This window comes from Dermacentor albipictus, chromosome 9, assembly GCF_038994185.2.
Source record: "Dermacentor albipictus isolate Rhodes 1998 colony chromosome 9, USDA_Dalb.pri_finalv2, whole genome shotgun sequence".
Taxonomy (NCBI): domain Eukaryota; kingdom Metazoa; phylum Arthropoda; class Arachnida; order Ixodida; family Ixodidae; genus Dermacentor; species Dermacentor albipictus.
Genome location: NC_091829.1, coordinates 50,532,229 through 50,549,189, shown reverse-complemented (window position 1 = coordinate 50,549,189; position 16,961 = coordinate 50,532,229). Strand labels below are relative to the sequence as shown.

General features: G+C 43.7%; 1 long non-coding RNA gene across 3 annotated transcripts in view; it reads right to left on the bottom strand.

Moving 5' to 3' along the window:
• LOC135911933 (uncharacterized) overlaps positions 1 to 16,961 on the bottom strand; it is a 469,826-nt gene that overhangs the window by 440,924 nt on the left and 11,941 nt on the right. For 2 of the 3 annotated variants that reach the window (XR_010567517.2, XR_010567518.2), the window contains exon 2: positions 4,510 to 4,596. This is a non-coding gene — a long non-coding RNA (uncharacterized lncRNA). Of the gene's footprint in view, positions 1 to 4,509; positions 4,597 to 4,676; positions 4,852 to 16,961 lie in introns of those variants that run through there. The other variant, XR_010567512.2, reaches the window with a different exon arrangement.

Below are 16,961 nucleotides of genomic sequence, written 5' to 3'. Positions count from 1 at the left end.
GAGAGAAAGAGAGAGAGGCACGTTATTGGCTGCGCCAGTAGTGACGTTGTTGATCTTCAGCTTCGCTGGTTAACCATCTGTACAGAGTGCTGGGGCGGTGTTCTTTTATTTTATTATTATTAATTTTTTTGCTGTATAACAGAGAGATGCGGGTAGCTGATGAAGCCATTACCTCAACATGTACACAGTAACGCATGTGTAAAGAATTGCCAAAATTGACAAGACCACTAGTGAAGCTTCAGATACCCGAAATTGTGAAGAAATCCCACGTTTCCTCCATTAACTTGAAACAGCTCACCCTGCCCCATGTACATTATATAGTGGGACGGTACAAGTATATACTGATAGTTCGGTCACACCATCTGCCACAACAGCCGCATTTGACATACCACAACTTGGAATTACTCGGCAACTTGAAATAGACCACAAATCGACATCTGCGGCTGCGGAACTTGCGGGAATACGGGATGCTGTCCGTTTTATGAGAAGGCAGACACCTCATAAATGGACGGTATTCTGCGATGCCAAATCAGCGCCACAGGCGCTAAAATGCTTTTTAAAGAAAGGACCACATTACCTGCTCGTGCTGTAAATCGCCGAACTTCATCACAGTACCGCGTTAAGTGGCCTCGTGATCACATTTCAATCGGCGCCTAGCCATTGTGGCGTGATTGGCAATGAACTCGCTGACAATGAGGCAACATCGGCCTTCTCTTCCTCTGAAGAAGTACGGATTGCCTACTCGCGACCTGACACCAACTCTATGATCAAGGCACTCATGCAGGACCTTACAAAGGCATACAAAGACCACGACGACAACATCCACAGACGCCTACATATGATCGACGCAGACGGTTAATTCTGTTTGACCCGAAGTTTACGCCGAGCAAAACGTCATTTCTACACAGGTTTCGGCTGGGCGTTGCTCTCACCCGTCGCTACGCGCACCTCATCGGCCAATCGAACAGCCCCAATTGTGAACACTGCCAGACGCCTGAAACGCTGGAACACATATTGCGCGATTGCCCAGCATATATGCTGGAGCGAACGACATTGGAAAGTTTCCTAGCCAGCGTTGGCAGGCAACCACTGTCGGAGGAAGCTATCTTCGGCCCATGGCCTGACACTGCAACTTCAATGCGTGCAACTAAAGTGTTACTGAAGATTCTGTAGGACACCAAGCTCGACGAGCGATTCTAGCAAGGCAACTGTCTCATATACATAAGCACTCATCACTTCTCTTATCATCATAACCCATCTCAGCACCCGTGCAGAGTAGCAGACTAGAGTGCACTAGCTCAGGTCGACCTCTCTCTCTTTTCTGTGAATAAATTCTATATATTCGTGTGTAGAAGTACAGAACTCACCGGTGACCCTACAGCCACGCAACGCACGCAACTTCTGTATTATCAACTTTTTAATTCCAACTTCGCCACTTGCCAATTATCTAAACATATATAACGTAACCAAAAATAGCAACCGATTACAAGGGTTATATTCGGCGAAACTCCTTTTCTGCTCCTTCATCATCAAATCTCAATTTTTATAAAATGTTAATTAGAGGATAGAATGGAATACGCTTCATCCAGCTGCGAACCATGTTCTGAAATCTTGATGCAATCACTTGAACAAGGGCAAAATAATGCCGCGAGTTTGATTTTTGGGAAATATAGCCGCGCAGCAATCGTAACTTGTATGAAAAGTAAGTGCTTTCGCCTTGCACTGTTTCAGAAATTGCACTTTCAGAATTCCTACCTGCGCGTAAACCTTATTTTACATCCAACATGCGTTTCATCTCGCATTCATCTTCACCTTAAGGTTGCAATTCTGCAGTGACGAACTAGAGCCTGTCGTGAGTGTTTCATTCTCCAGATTTCTCAAGAATGAAACCACCTACCCAGCGATTGGAGACGACGCCTAATTTCTCGTGGCCACAACGACATAATCGCTCCAGGCATTACATAACTTTAATGATTAGGGCTTGCTGGCTCATTTTGTTGTTTGTGTTTTGTGTTCTTTACTTACGCCCCCCTGTAGTGCCTTTGGCATTGAAGTTACAAGAATACAAATAAGCTAAACGAATATATATCTCGCACAGATATGGATGCAAAGTGACAGACGAAACAGACTCCTCACCGCATGTTTAATGCTTTTTTTTCATTATTGGACGCGTTTACAAGATTCTACCAACAAGCCTATATATAGGATGCCTCTCGTAACTGAAGCCAAACATTGAAATATGTAAGTGCGGCTTAGCTGGACAGAACCAAGGTAGTGTTGTTTGCCGTCGCTTGCAGATACTTCGATTATTTTTCATTCCGCCTAATTTTATAATTAGTCTGAATTAATGAATCAGCTTCTCAAATATTATAAGTACCCGAAAAGTATCAATGAGAAAATATTAGAGCAACATGAAGAATTCCCGATACAGCTTTCTGCAGCTCGATACGTGCTACGTAAAAGCGTTTTTCCGAGATCGAAAGAAGCCCGCGAATACTCGCAAAGTGCCTCGAGCGGCCAGTCGCTCGGCAACGAATGTAGCCCAAGTTGTTTTGGAAACGCGCAGTGGCCCGTGTATTTGTGCCCTTAAAGTGCAAGAAATAAGCCCGGTAATGGGGGAATGGTTGCAAATCAGATGTTTTCGTCATATCTTAGGCATGGTATTGTCTGCAATGAGTAGGGTATTGTCTACGCCAGGTACGTGAAAGCGAATTGCTTTTGTGTGCAATGCCGCCCATTCACCACTTTCGCACGTTTCGCCTCTACACGCAGTATATTCCTATGAGGCATTGATACCAAAATGACACATGCTAGTAATTTACTTTTTTTCAGCTGACGCTGTCCGGTGGTGCTTCGTGCGGGAACGCCTGCTGCATACCTGGTGCCATAACGTTGGATGAATGCACAAAGAGCCCGGAACGAGCATTTACATAAGAGCAAAATAAACATAATATTCCCTCATTTCACAAGGCGTCTTGCGTCCGCTTTATGATGTTGCACGTGGCACAGGTTCGGTGAAGGCTTCTAAACATCGTTTGCAATCATTTTTACCTAATAAAACGATTCCGTACCAAGACGGCACGCGCTTGAGCAGTATAAGCAAAAATAAACAAATAAATAAATAAATAAATAAATAAATAAATGTCACGTTGATATGTGCAGCTGGAGTTACGCGTTCGAACTAGCGTTCAAGACGCGCGCGGCCAAAAACGAAACCGAACGTGTGGTTCAGGTATCAATGCCGGCGGCTTGGTAAGCTTTTGTCGGTTCAGCCGGTGGGCTCTATGGGAGTGCCCGCTCTTGTTTTTGTCTCTATGGGTAATGGTTGGCACAGTGCCAAGAATGAGGTCAGTGGCGCAGCTGTTACGGCGGATGATGAATGACCTAATAGAACATTGGCAGCAACCTAAGTATCATTGTGTGCTTTGAATGCAAAAGAATTTAAGTGGTTACGTCCACGATACGTCCCGTCATACATTCTCACGTGTCTTTTGCAACTATAGCATAATACATCTTAATACACTTTGCTCCGATTTGTAACAACTTTTACCAAACGTAATCCACTTTAATGCATCTTGCTCTAACTTGCAACAATCTTAGTTCATAATCCCTCTAATCCTCCTCAATCCACCTCTTTCTAATATCTACCAACCTTAATGCACCTTATAACCATTTAATATACCTTAACGTACCTTGCTCTATTCTGTAACAACCTTCATACATTTTAATCCACAGTGACCCTGTTTACTGTCCATAATTCACTTTATTAATCCTCATTAACTTCACCTTCATTCACTGCACTCCACCTGAAGTCACCTTACGCTAGCTTGTTGATCCTAACCTTAATTCCGTGTTAATACTGACGCCATACAAGACGCTGACGACGTCACTGATGGGGATGACATTTGTTGCCACTCGTTGCTGAAAACGCCGGCTTTTCTGCCTCATGGGACATATAATGTTGTCGAACTAATGGAACAACGGCGCTGCGGCTGACGTCATCGGCAAGGCTGTCGCGGTGCCATCTTGCACAGGTAACTAGGTGTTTCAAGAGGCGCGCTATCATTTCTGTATCGGCGCTCGGAAAGAACGATTAGATATACAATGCGAGAATAATTCGATAACCAATTACAGCAGAAATTAGAGAAAGAACGCTGACGCCAATACGACTTCACTTCGTGGAACGAGGGTCCTTTTTTGTTTTTTGTTGTTTAGTAAGGACGTCGGCTATCTATACTACGTGCGTGCAGTCAACCGCAAAAGTTTACGGCCAACGGTATCTCAGAAAACGTTCACTTTTCGAACAGTCTGTTACTGTAGTCAGTAAAAGCGAACATCCCAATGTTGTTCGCATACACTGGTATATATAAAGGCTGTAAATGCGAATACTAGGCGGCGTCGGGAGGCTGCGTAGATATTCAGCTTGTTCTCCGACCTCGTGTTCCGTAAGATTTCGTGGTTGAATGTACATTACGTTCACACGGTTGGTTACACTGCAGTTGTACTCACCCAACGTGGTGCTGTCTTCGGTGAAATCTTTACATGGCGCTACCAGCGGGAAGTCGGTATTAAAGACGCAAAGTCACAGTCCCTGACCTGCGGGCAGACAAACCGTGAAACAGCAGTACGAACGACAAAATACATTGCTCGACTGCTGCATTACGTAATATACTCACATGAACAGTCGTCTTAAACGCACGTGTGGGAACAAGCGTACAATTAATTAACTGTGCCGTGAGAAAGCTGGACAGACAATCGAAACGAAGTCGCACATTCGAGGACGCGAATAAATTTACAGACCCGACTAGCGTCGACCAGACGGCACGGTAACCCATACATGGCTCACAGGAACACTCATTTAGTTCGGGACCGTACTCGACGTGCTCACTTTCCGCTCGAAGGGGTGATCCTCCGGGCGTCCACTCAAACGGCTTAGCTCCAGCGTGGCCTTCAGAAACAGCGAAAAAGTTTCTTTCTACAGCTTTGCGAGAGCGCAACAACAACCTTACAGCCTTATCAGAAGACGGGCTGGCGTTGTATACGTGCAGAAACAATGCCAGGGCTGCATAATGACAATTGAAAACTAGCGCACCGCGTCTACTGCTACTTCATGGCGGCCACCCCTCCGAACGCAAAATGGACGCGCCAAATGCCGTCTGTCGCGGAATCGGAGACCAGGTTTTGTAGGGCGCAGCAGCAATGCAATTTGATGGAAACGATGTGGTTGACGGCGAATTTGCGTCGTCATTGGTATCCCCCCCCCCACACACACACACAAGTTTTCGGAGCATGGAATACGAGAAAAAAATGTTTTCAATAAATCCACTTCGTTACTCCCTGTGTGGAACGGCGCACTGAATACTTGCCCGCGCGGAGAACCCATTTCTCACCATGCCATGCACACTGCGACGTAACGAGAAAATTTAGCGCCGTCTCAAAAAGAAGCATCAGTTCGGGCGCTCCTATCTAAATACATGTAAAAGGAGAATTCGTTTTTCCCGGCAACTACTGCACCACATTTGACGCGGTTTGTTGCATTGAAAAGAAAAGCCTAACATCTAGTGACTGCGAGCTTTGAATTTGCGTTTAAGGCCGTCAACTTTTTATTAATAACTGGCAAAATTTTCAAATTATCAGAAAACGAAACTATCACGTTTACAACCCTGTAACTTCGCTATTAAACATGATAGCACAATGCTGTCAATTGAAACTAATAGTATATCTAAAGAAAGTTGATATGTTACAGATGAATCTAAGAAAATGATAAATATTGATATACAGTGTCGCAGCAGCCTTATGCACAACGTAATGAATTCACGCTAAATATTAACTGACACATCGAATTTGTCCGCTTTGAATGATCTATTAGATGCCATCTACTGAACCGAGATATCTGTTCTTGATATAGAGCTATTAATTTGTAAACTTCGTGCTTCTACATTTTCTCGCCCTTTCGCATTTTCGAGAATTATATTAAAGGAACTCAGGCCCCAAATCAAGATTCCGCTTCCAATAGTCACTAGAATTCAACTTTCTCTCTCAAATTCAACATCATTAATATTGGTCCAGGCGTTATCTTAGAAAAAGGTTCCGGCGCTTTACATGTATTTGAGTAGGCGGCATCGGAGTTTGGCCCGAGTTAAAACCATCTCGACACTGGACTGGATAACTTTATTGTGGTTCTGCAGGCTACCTCTATATTTAAAAAAAAAAGTTTCGTTGTTCGCTGTAGTAAATACATCCATTCGAATCACCGTCAGTCCTGCACATGTGTACACACATACATTATTACATACACTTATATTATTATTACACATATATTACAATTACATAAGGGCAAATATATCGCACTTTGCTTTTTTATTTTCTAAAACAGAGCATGCAGCCGTGTAGCTAGATGCGCGAGGATAATGTAACGCATTTTTCGCGATACCATAAACCAGCAAGCACTACAGACGATGCAAAATCATTTCTAAAAGCAACGTAAGTGGACTATGGCGCCCACGTAAAAATTCAGGGCTCTTAGGACATTGCAGGTACCCTGACCGACCGGTAGTAAAAAAGAAAACCGGCTACCGCAACTTCATTTAATTATAAAATGGAGCGCCTTCGTTCCACCCGGTAACGCCTGGTCTGAGCTTGCGTCCTTTTAGGTTTTAGTAAAGTATATATGTCATACGCAGATGGTCCAACGCAGAATCATATTTTTTAATTGCTGCCCTTCGCACGTGAGCATATCGTTTCATGCGTTGCCGGCGCTCCCTGGTGCTCACTTGCCTTGAATAATTTCGCACGTTGTTCCTTCAAGAAAAAGAAATAACGAATAAACCTATCACGTATTTAAATATTGCTGATTAAACTACATTTTAATACTCTCAAACGTGTCGACATTAGACCAACCCGTCGTGGGTGCTTAGAGCCTATATCGTTGGGCTGGTAATTAAGCACAAGGCCCCGGGTTCAAATCGCGGCCACGACGGCCACATTTCGATGGGGGCGAAATGCAAAAGCACCCGTGCACTTAGATTTAGGTACACGTTAAAGAACACCTGGGTGTCCAAATTATTCCGGAGTCTCCCACAACGGTGTACCTAATAATCAAATCCTGGTTTGGTACATGAAACGCCATGTTTAATTTTTACCATTATTCGTAATTTTGGCACATCGTCATAATTTGTATGATTTCCTTGCCTCGAACTCGGTGACAAATATCAGTCACCAGGTCCAGTCATCGTAGTTCCGCCCTTCCACCATCGCGCTCCCGCATAGCTGCCTGCACGCACTACACCGTTCACATCCTGCCAAGACCACGGTGTCCTGTCCTCTTTTTTTTTCGTGCTCCTTTCAGCTACAATGGCTTCAATATTGCCAACCTACTCGCTCAAGAAGAAAGTTTATTGGGACCGTTATTTCCGCATTCGCTGCGTTCGCTCTCTTTCCCATCAACCCTTGTGTCCAATTCACGTAGCCAAGCCCAGGGACCCCTCCCCTGCCCCGCCCCTCAACAAAAATATACCTCGTTTCCTGGCACACAGCCGAGGTCGTTTTCTTACGCTCCAGCTGCCGCATTACGCAGATGTGTTCTTTGATAATAACAAGCAAGTTTCCTAGTTTTGGCACACCACTGTTGAAATTTTTTCTCTTGTTTTCATTGTGATAGTCCGCAGACATTATTCAATAACAAAATGTTGTTGCAAACAACGACATTCTCTTTAGGCGGCACTCCTTTCTTTATCTGCGAGACAACGCTCTTGCGCTCCTGAGAGAACAAAAACACACCGGCCGTCTTTTCCAAATTTCTAGTGCTGAGCATCATCATTTGTTCATATTGCAGCAGACCTTCACCAGGCAGGAGTTTTCTTTCAGCGACGCTGCAACATGAGCTTGGATGATTATTGGTACCACCATAAGCGGAGAAAAAAAAATGGATTTCAAATTAAGTTCAAACGCGCTTTGTTGAATTTGGGAGCTGCGCGCAAACTTTCGAACCTGATTGTTTGGTCTTCGTCACCATTAGGGCAAGCAGCCATGGCGGACTCAATCTTGTTGGCCAAATTAACAGTCCAGTACTGATGAAACTTTCGTTGAAGACGATTTTGCGTTCTTGCGTGTTGCTTACATGTATTAATTTCGAGGGGTCTTAATTGCCAAAACAAGAATCTCGCTACGAGTATACACCGCAGCGGGAGACTCGGCATTAAATTTCACCACGTGGGATCGTTTCCTGAGCGCCCAATGCACAGTACACGATCGTCATTGCATTCCGCCCGCATCGGAATATGACTGCCGTGTCAGGGTACGAACCCGCGACATCGATCTCAGCAGCGTGACGCCAGAGCTACAGGGCTAACGCGGTAGGTTCACTTAGTAGTAAACACCTAAATAAACTTGTAAACGAACAAGAAGACGGCGCAATTTCTTGACACGCGGACAAAAACTAAATCAAACAACCACGAGCGCTTCCCACGCGTTTAAAGTTGCACATAACGCTGCGATAAATGACACACATCCTAAGGGCGTGTCTGAAAAGAAAAATGGTTGTTTTGTAAAATAACGTAGTTATATTTATCACAAAGACAAGAAACGTCACAACGCCGCACCTCTGCGGCTGCGTTCAAGAAATCTGAAGAAAGAAATCACGCTGCATCCCAGGTACGTTGAACCGATCTTTACAGCTTGTCGACGCGATCTCCACCAAGGCCGTTAAAGAGTCATTTGTCACTCCTGAGGCTGCCAAATGTAAACCTACGTTTTACGTACATTTCTTTTTTTCTTTAAGGAAAGTGGCTCACAGACTTCTCGCTGGAAAGCGATGGGAGTGTAGTTAAAGTGTCATCAATCAAGAAAGCGCGTAGAACGCGAACAGCTAGCTTGAGCAAGAGTTGGGCCAAAGGAGGATCGTATAAGCGTGGTCTAACTGCCCTCCGGTATCTGACGCGTATGGCGACACCTGCAATATAGCAGCGAAGTTCGCTTTGATAAAATGGCATGAAATATGATATGGTAATGAATAAAATTGCTCTAAAACGTAATTAGGCATTCCCTTAAAGGTGCTGTTGAGTACAATTTAACGTAAGGGAACGCTGTTAGGGCACGCTGCTTAGGGGACGATGTTAGCTTAGGCAACGCGTTAGGGACCGCTGTTAGCAGCGTCCCCTAATTAGGGGACGCTGCAAAAGCCTTGACTACCTCCACCAAACGACCCGTAAAGCACATTATGGTGGCCTGGAGTACAGAAAACGATTCCTGGGTTCTCCACAGCCAATTTCTCAAAAATGTGCGATGATCTGCACGAACTAAAGGCCCCCATTTGAAATCTGTAACGCCTACTACGACACAGTTATTTCCCAAGAACGTTTCTGCCACTCGGATTATAGAGATAATGCTTTGTAACGGAAATTGATTACGGTATTCTTTAATTTTTAAAATTTTGTCTACCGAATCATGCCTTTTCTGATGCAAAAAAAGAACAATAGCCTTATTTTTCTTTTTCACAAATCACTACAATATCAAATGATTCCTGATGGAAGGACCTGTTGTCTAGCGGCCTACACTATTCCTTATATTTTACCTATAGAGAGAAAGTAAATAACGTAATCGCTAAAAATAAATAAAGCGTGGTACAATCGCTAGAAGTCAGTTTACGAGTTGTGACACCATTTCTTTTCTAGTTTTTAGGAATGTTTTATAGATCATCCCAAGTGACATGCTAACTCCGCAGTGGAACTTTCCCTTCAACCTTGAACGCCCTTCCGCTTGCATAAGGTAGCGAACCTGAAACATGTCTGTTTGACCTCCCACCTTTCCTATCTCGCCCACGCTCGTGCGACTTCGCAGAGCAGGGTAGATTAACTGGTAAAGGGATTTTACAAGCAACTTCTGATGAGAACTGCAGAGAGCAAGGATTTAGGTTTCTTTTACGTCTTTTGACATTTTTATTTATTCGATTTTGTTAAAATGATTCGACGGCATGTTCGAAGTATTTCGCGTCTCTCCCGAACTCTTCAAGATCAGCTGCGTAAAACTTTCCCTATTGCTTCAGACACTACGGCGGTAATCTCATAACTGGCTTCCAAGTAACATGTTATGCATGCAAGGGGGGGGGGGGTGCTTCTATGTGACTCAGACAATTAGACTTGTTGAACGAGTTCCCTGGGACGGAGGTGAGCGCGAGGAAAGCGTTAATTTGAAAGCTAGTGCCGATGAGTGTTGGAAAGTCCTCGCAGGCTTACCGTTCCCGAGTCTCCCTCCATTTTCTACTTAGTCTGGCAGCGCCGGACAGTTTTAAAAAGAATTTAGAAGTGAAGACCGACTGACTTTTTTTTCTTCTAGTACCTAGGACAGCGTCTGGAAAACATTCTGCGTATTTCAACTGCGCTTAAAACACTTGGTACAAAGAGTTGTCTCAAAGTGACGGGATACTTCAACACATCTAACCCTATATATAAAGAATGGTCGTGGTAGGCCTGATGGGCAGGAATTTCATGCCTGGTGTTAATATTAAGTAGATTTTCTAGTTCGTGAACTTCGGCTGACAGGTCCTACTGAATTGGTCGCTAACGAGTGACCCCATTAGCACAAGTCGAAGTCCTGGCAAGATAAAATACGGGAAGGATTGCGAACACAGAAAACCATTGAAAAGAGAGAGAACACACCATATTTTCTCATCGGCGTAACGTTTCCACGTAACTACTTGCCGCAGACATGGCGATATATAGATGTTCCAGCTGAAGTGACGAAGGAAATTCGAAATTGTGCGGGTTCTAACGTCCAATATAGTACTTCTGAAGCTATTCAAAAGCAGTTTACATAATGGCTGAAACATACGATTAAGGCATTCCTTGAGAAAAAAATCACAATCGTGGAGTGCGATACCGGTGCGGGTGCCGATTTGTTTATTTGAAATACGGCATGTTGTGTGCGCAGACTCCGGCGACGACGTTTGAATTATCGGTTTGCCCTTTGAAATTACGCGCATATGTAGAGTGACTTGCCGCTTTTCCCTGTTAACATGCACTGCGCGAAATAAATTGCTGAATGACGTTCCTTCGCGCGTCTTCAAAGATGTGCTATCTGTCGCTCAAGCTTCTGGAGAACGATATGTAGTACGTGTTCGTGACACCGTAAACGCGCCGCTCTTTGAGATCCTCCTTCTGCAAAAGAATCTCATCGTTTTATATCTAATAGGCATAGTGGGGTGCCTTTTGTCAATGCATGCGACATTGTTTTGATTCTTTGCCCTATTTTGCAGAAATCTACAGACGCGAACAGTTCCTTAAGGGTAGTTCATTTCGTTCTTTTAGTTATTATAGCTATTTTGTGCATAGAACTAAGGAGTACATATCTGGAGCAGCATTTTATATGGTACCACAACCTTCAGCATGGTTTTATGTATTTCTGGCAATAGCAGATTCATAACGAAAACATTTGTGGTGTTTTACATACGAAAAACACGGCACATGATTAGGAAGCACTCCGCAGTGGGAGACTCGGGCTTAATTTTGACAACCTCTGTTCTTTCGCGTGCAGCATATGCACAGTAAATTGTAGTTTCTTTTTTACTTCTTCCTTATTCAAAGGCGGCCGCCGTGGCAGGGATTTGATTCCGCAACCTCGGGCAGGGTAACGCCAAGGCCCCTATGTCACTAAACCGGGTAGTAAAAGATTTACGTCTGTTCTAATGCATCGTTCCGAGAACTCATGCTTAATGCAAGGCTAAACAGAAAATTAAGTCACGCATTTCTAGTAAATTACCTGGCAGCAATAAAAGAAAGAGCACCCCTATCCCGAAGCTGGGCAACTGACTTCATGGACCAGCCCGCCATAAAGTTACGAATTTTGATGGCGTCTGTTTCGGCACAGTTAATTTTCTTGAGCACAAGAAGATTATATGCTAAAAAAGTCGCAGACTGGACTTAGCAAGTTTCGAACATTTTGATTGCACCATGACGGCGTAAATACGGGAAAACACTTTGAAATTTGTGACTTCACAATGACGTACTCAACGCTGACGTTTGGGCATAACATCGAAAATACTGATTTTGAGGGCTAACTTCTTTTAATAGTCGGCTTCCTGGCGAGAAAAAAAATAGTTTTTTGAACGCACACTTTATTAATCTAAGTTGATTTAGCGATTCTGTTCAATGTCTCTTAAATCACATATCGATTCTGGCGCAAATGAGCCTAGCAGGAAAGAAAATAAAATATGTGAATACGAACAATGGTACTTTAACCTAATATATTGTCCTCAAAGGCTCACTTCAGAAGGACGTAGTTCCCCGTTTCTAGACAAAATACACTCAAACAATGATGCAATGATGAGAACTACTCTTTCGTGACGATATGTATACACAATACAGTGTCACGAGAGTATCACACAAATTTGGACCTTCACACGCGTCTGTAATGTGCTTTCACATTGCTGTGGGAAAATGAACTGTGGGAAAATTAGACAAGAAAGAATTCGTCAACACAGCATAGCTCTATCTAGAAGAAATTGACCATTTAAAGAATGCACCCGCAATCGCGTGCACACTCGCTGTATAAAAGACCGCCTTTGAAATCCTTTGAAAACAAAAAGCTCGCCCTGCATGCTAATGCCGTGCACCGAGTTGTACGAACAATTTAACGATCGCTTATTTGCATACGCTTGCACGCAGCAGCATCTGGCCTAATGGAGCGACAGTGAGCGTTCTTGTACGCTAGAGCGCGTTCTGAATAATTCCAGATGGCACATTCTCATCCACTACCTTTTGTAAAGAGCAGAAAAAAGCAAACATGTTATTTGTTTGGCAGAGCGGCAGTGCCGTTCGGGGCCAGGGGTGTTACATTCACAACTGCAGCGTCATGGAGCATTGGGTTAGGTTCTGTTATTAACAGGGAAATTTACCTCAGCAGTTCATATCTACGAGTAAATACAAGGGAAAAGAGAAATGGTTTCGCTCATCATGAGCTGCAGTTAATTACATAGTTTGTGGTATTTAAAGTAAAAAGTGGCATCTAATGACTCCTTGGCACATATTTCGGATTAAGAATAGCAATATAAAAAATCGCTTAATATTCACAATTAGGATATAGTTGAGCACCAAATATACGAGTACGTAACTGAGTAAAAGAAAGGACATAACAATTTTGTATATTGCATATGCTGAGATATCAAAGCGAACAAAATGTATCTAGTATGAAACGCTGAGACGTATACTGCCGGTTTGTCAACGTATTTACGGAAACCACCGTAAACATTATATCTTCATCGGTAACTACAAAATGATACACCACGTTTGTCCACTTGAGATGCTTTAAAAGATGTAGTCTACAGAACTGCAAAATATGTTCTTGGTGCAGAATTAATGAATTGAAGACATCGTGCTTGTTTTTTTTTTGCTAACTTGACAGTTATTGGCCTTTAAAAAATTTAGGTCCTGAATTAAAGGTAAACTTGGGCCGTCTGTCGACTTCAGCATTCGCTCATGGATGCTACTAACATCATTAAAATCTGCACAGCTGTTGTTAATTGTGGCACTCCAGTGTATCGTGAGCATTTTGGCACGAGAAATGGATTCGGACTTGAGCCAGCGGATTCTTTCATAGAAACAATCGTCCTGGTTTCATGATACGCTTATTGTAAGATTGCCACCTAATGCACTGTGGTAGAATTAACCAAGCTTTTTGTTCGTATAAGCTCCTTGCTACTGAATGGCAGCCTTTATCAATAATATGTAGAGCAAGAGGACTTCGAGGAATTAACTCTTAAGAACACTTTTTCCTTAACATAGTTTTGTTAATATGGGTCCTAATTCACATCAATTTGCTTCTTACTACGGGCGAGTGGAACGAACACTTAAATTGAGCGCGTGGTTGCAGGACCACACTACCTTGAGGCAGAAATTGATAGCGTATATTTCCCTAGCTCAAATTATATGTAGTCTGTCTCAGTAGATCCAAGCAGCTGGGCTAAGGCGGCAGTGCCTGGGGACGCAGATGGGCGAGAACAAAGTGCGAGATGACAAAGGGCGAACGCATAAGTTTCGAGGTGTTTTCCCTACTGAGTGGTCGCGGCTCCCGCAGTTTTCACAGGGCTGCACGGAACTACTGAGCTACTGAGCTACTGAACACAATAAGTGACGCTTATAAATTGTTCAAGTTCAGCGTGAAAACTACGGCAAAGCTATAAACATGCACTTTTGTTACACAACTAACATAAATGCGAAGCTTTTATTATTAGACTCCTTTTTTTTAAAGGGTCGACTCATGAGTTTGTTCAGCTGACGTCCTCGAGAAAAAAAAATGCGACGGTTCGCCATTGGTACAATATATGGGTAGCGTTGTTTCCCGGTAGGTTTTGAGGAAAATAATAATGTAAACAACATGTCTGCGCCATTTGGCGTCTCAATTTCCCGACGAGCTATAGCCTGCCCGTCTGCAATAATAATTTGAAGCGACCGTGATGTATGCGCAGCTTTCGTCAAAGACTTCAACGGAAAGTTGAATAATGTAGAAGGAGGCCAAAATTTCTATGAGGTAATATATAATATTGCTTGCTATATTTCATGCAACCTATAACGTGCTACTTTGCGCACAGGAACTAGCCGGGGCAGCAACCCGGGATATTGTCAAGTGCACGTTTTGAAAGTTTTATGGCTATTGTTATCTTGTCGGAAAAACTGCGCTATTTGAAATAGAACAGTGTTTTCCCTTCACGATGATAGTGGAATGTTTATGCGTCAGATATATTGCCCTTCTAGACAAAACCAATCACGTCACATGAATATTGGTTTGAGCATGTAGTTTTCAGATCGAGTGGAATTTTTACATGTAGGCAGCGACTAAAAGCAGTCGCGCGGGGTTGAGTAACACGGGAAAGGAAAAAAATGAAAATAATGTCGAGGATGTTTCACGTTCACTACGTTAAATAGATAATTATACATATATAAACGTCCCTATGTTCCTACATGATGAACCTCCTCTTTATCTCATTACTGGTGGCAAAACGGTAAATTTTAGTTCTCTCTAAAGAAGACAACACAAATTATCACTTATTGGGTCCACGTTTATGTACAGCTCACATACTCCGGCCTCAGTTTTCAATGACAGCTGTCGTGAGTACTTCGTCACACGCTTCCTGGTGCTCGGCAATGTCTAACATCTGAAAACTGTCACGGCTTCTTGGTCACAAGCGTCATTCGTTTCATTCACACATAGAGATTGCTTCTTTTCAGGTCTCTATACGGCACGCGCACTCTGGCAGAGAGAGAGAGAGAGAGAGGGGGGAATGGGAAAGGCAGGGAGGTCAACCAGAGAAAAAGATCCAGTTGGCTACCCTACGCTGGGGAGAGAGGGGAGGGGGGGGGGGGGGGGTAAAGTGGTAACAAAGTAGAAATAAGGCGCAGCTCGCTGAAGGACCAGCGCGGCTCGTTCAAGCACACCGAATCCCACGGGGTGCCGCGACTGCGCATGCTCCGAGCCGTTTATCGACACACCGCTGTTCCCGCGCGCGATCGACCGCTTCAAGTCCGGTTAATGCGAGCCCCCGCATGGAGCGGGGGATACGTTTTCGCGAACCTCTCTGAAATAACGGCAGAACATTTGTTATTCATGTTTTTAATGCAACACAATTATTTACGATTAAATTAGAAGTTGCGTAATATTCACAATGGCCAAAAAGTCATTGGAGGCTCCGACAAGCGCATCCTGACAAAGAAGAAAAGCAAATTAAAGGCACGTTTAGAGCGGCTCCCTATTTATTCTTTGGCAAACGCGCTTGCCATCACCCACCGCACAGCAAGAAAAACAGAGAGAGAGCATAGAGAAACAGACGGGTGGATGATCACAAGTTGCTACCTAGGTAAAGCTTCCAAATATATTACAGTACTCCCTTTTCCACATTTATACTTCCGCCATAAGTCTTAGTTGGGATTACCAGCTGCTGCACCGGCTCGTCCCGTGTAGCAACTCATATCTCCTGGCCGTTCTGGCCGTACAGGACAGCTTTACCAATAATTACTGGCGATCATGCATAAGAACTCAGCAACGCTAATGTTTCCACATTCGCGATGTTGTGGCAACGTAATCGCAGGCACATAGACCAGACAACTGCATCATTAGTGCTTTGCTTCTGCGTCTTCTACGTAGCCTTATGGTGCGAACGAAATGGCGGACGTACTGGTTGATTGACGTAAGGGAATCAGGGTTAAGCGAATGTCACGCTACAGGGAGGGATACGCTGACCACAGGATCCGCGCACTGAACAAAGATGTTTCTCTACGCACGCCATCTCACTTATGCACCTTCAAGCAACTTCTAATGACTAATGCCAAAGACTATGCCAAATTAATAGCTTGGCTTGTCTGGACAGCTGTTTGGATAGCTCTGCAGTGGCAGTTTCAGTGCTGTTGCAACACATCTTACAGAATTAGGAATGATATCGACCTTTGATATGGATTGGTTTGTTAAAGCATATTGGCATACAGTTAATATGTGCACAGAACTTTTAAATAAACAATGAGGGTAGATGGGCAGACTGTCCAGGGGACCTCCTGGTCAACAATCATAAAAAAAAGGATCAACAATAAGCAACCAAGGATTAAGCAGCCAAAACAACTATACAGAGTACACGCAACAACACACTGTAGGATAAATCAGAATAATTAAATGAATTTGAGGAGATTGTAGGGAACTGTTACGGCTAACTACACTTGCATGCTATGACGAAACTGAATATTTTTCTTGCGAAGCATTCTTCTCTGAGTGTAGACGTTTTTCTGCGAATGAGTGAACGGGCGAGCGAGGTATACTGCCGTTTACGTGGGCTCATCCCGGTTTTAGCCTAGTCGAATTGCGTGCCGCGGGGCTCGGGACTGCATGGGTATGTGAAACTGGTGGGAGTGGGCATGTGAACCGGGTACAAACTATGCCGACTACAACATGTGTGTTTTCAAAGCCTCTTAGTAATATGCCAGTGG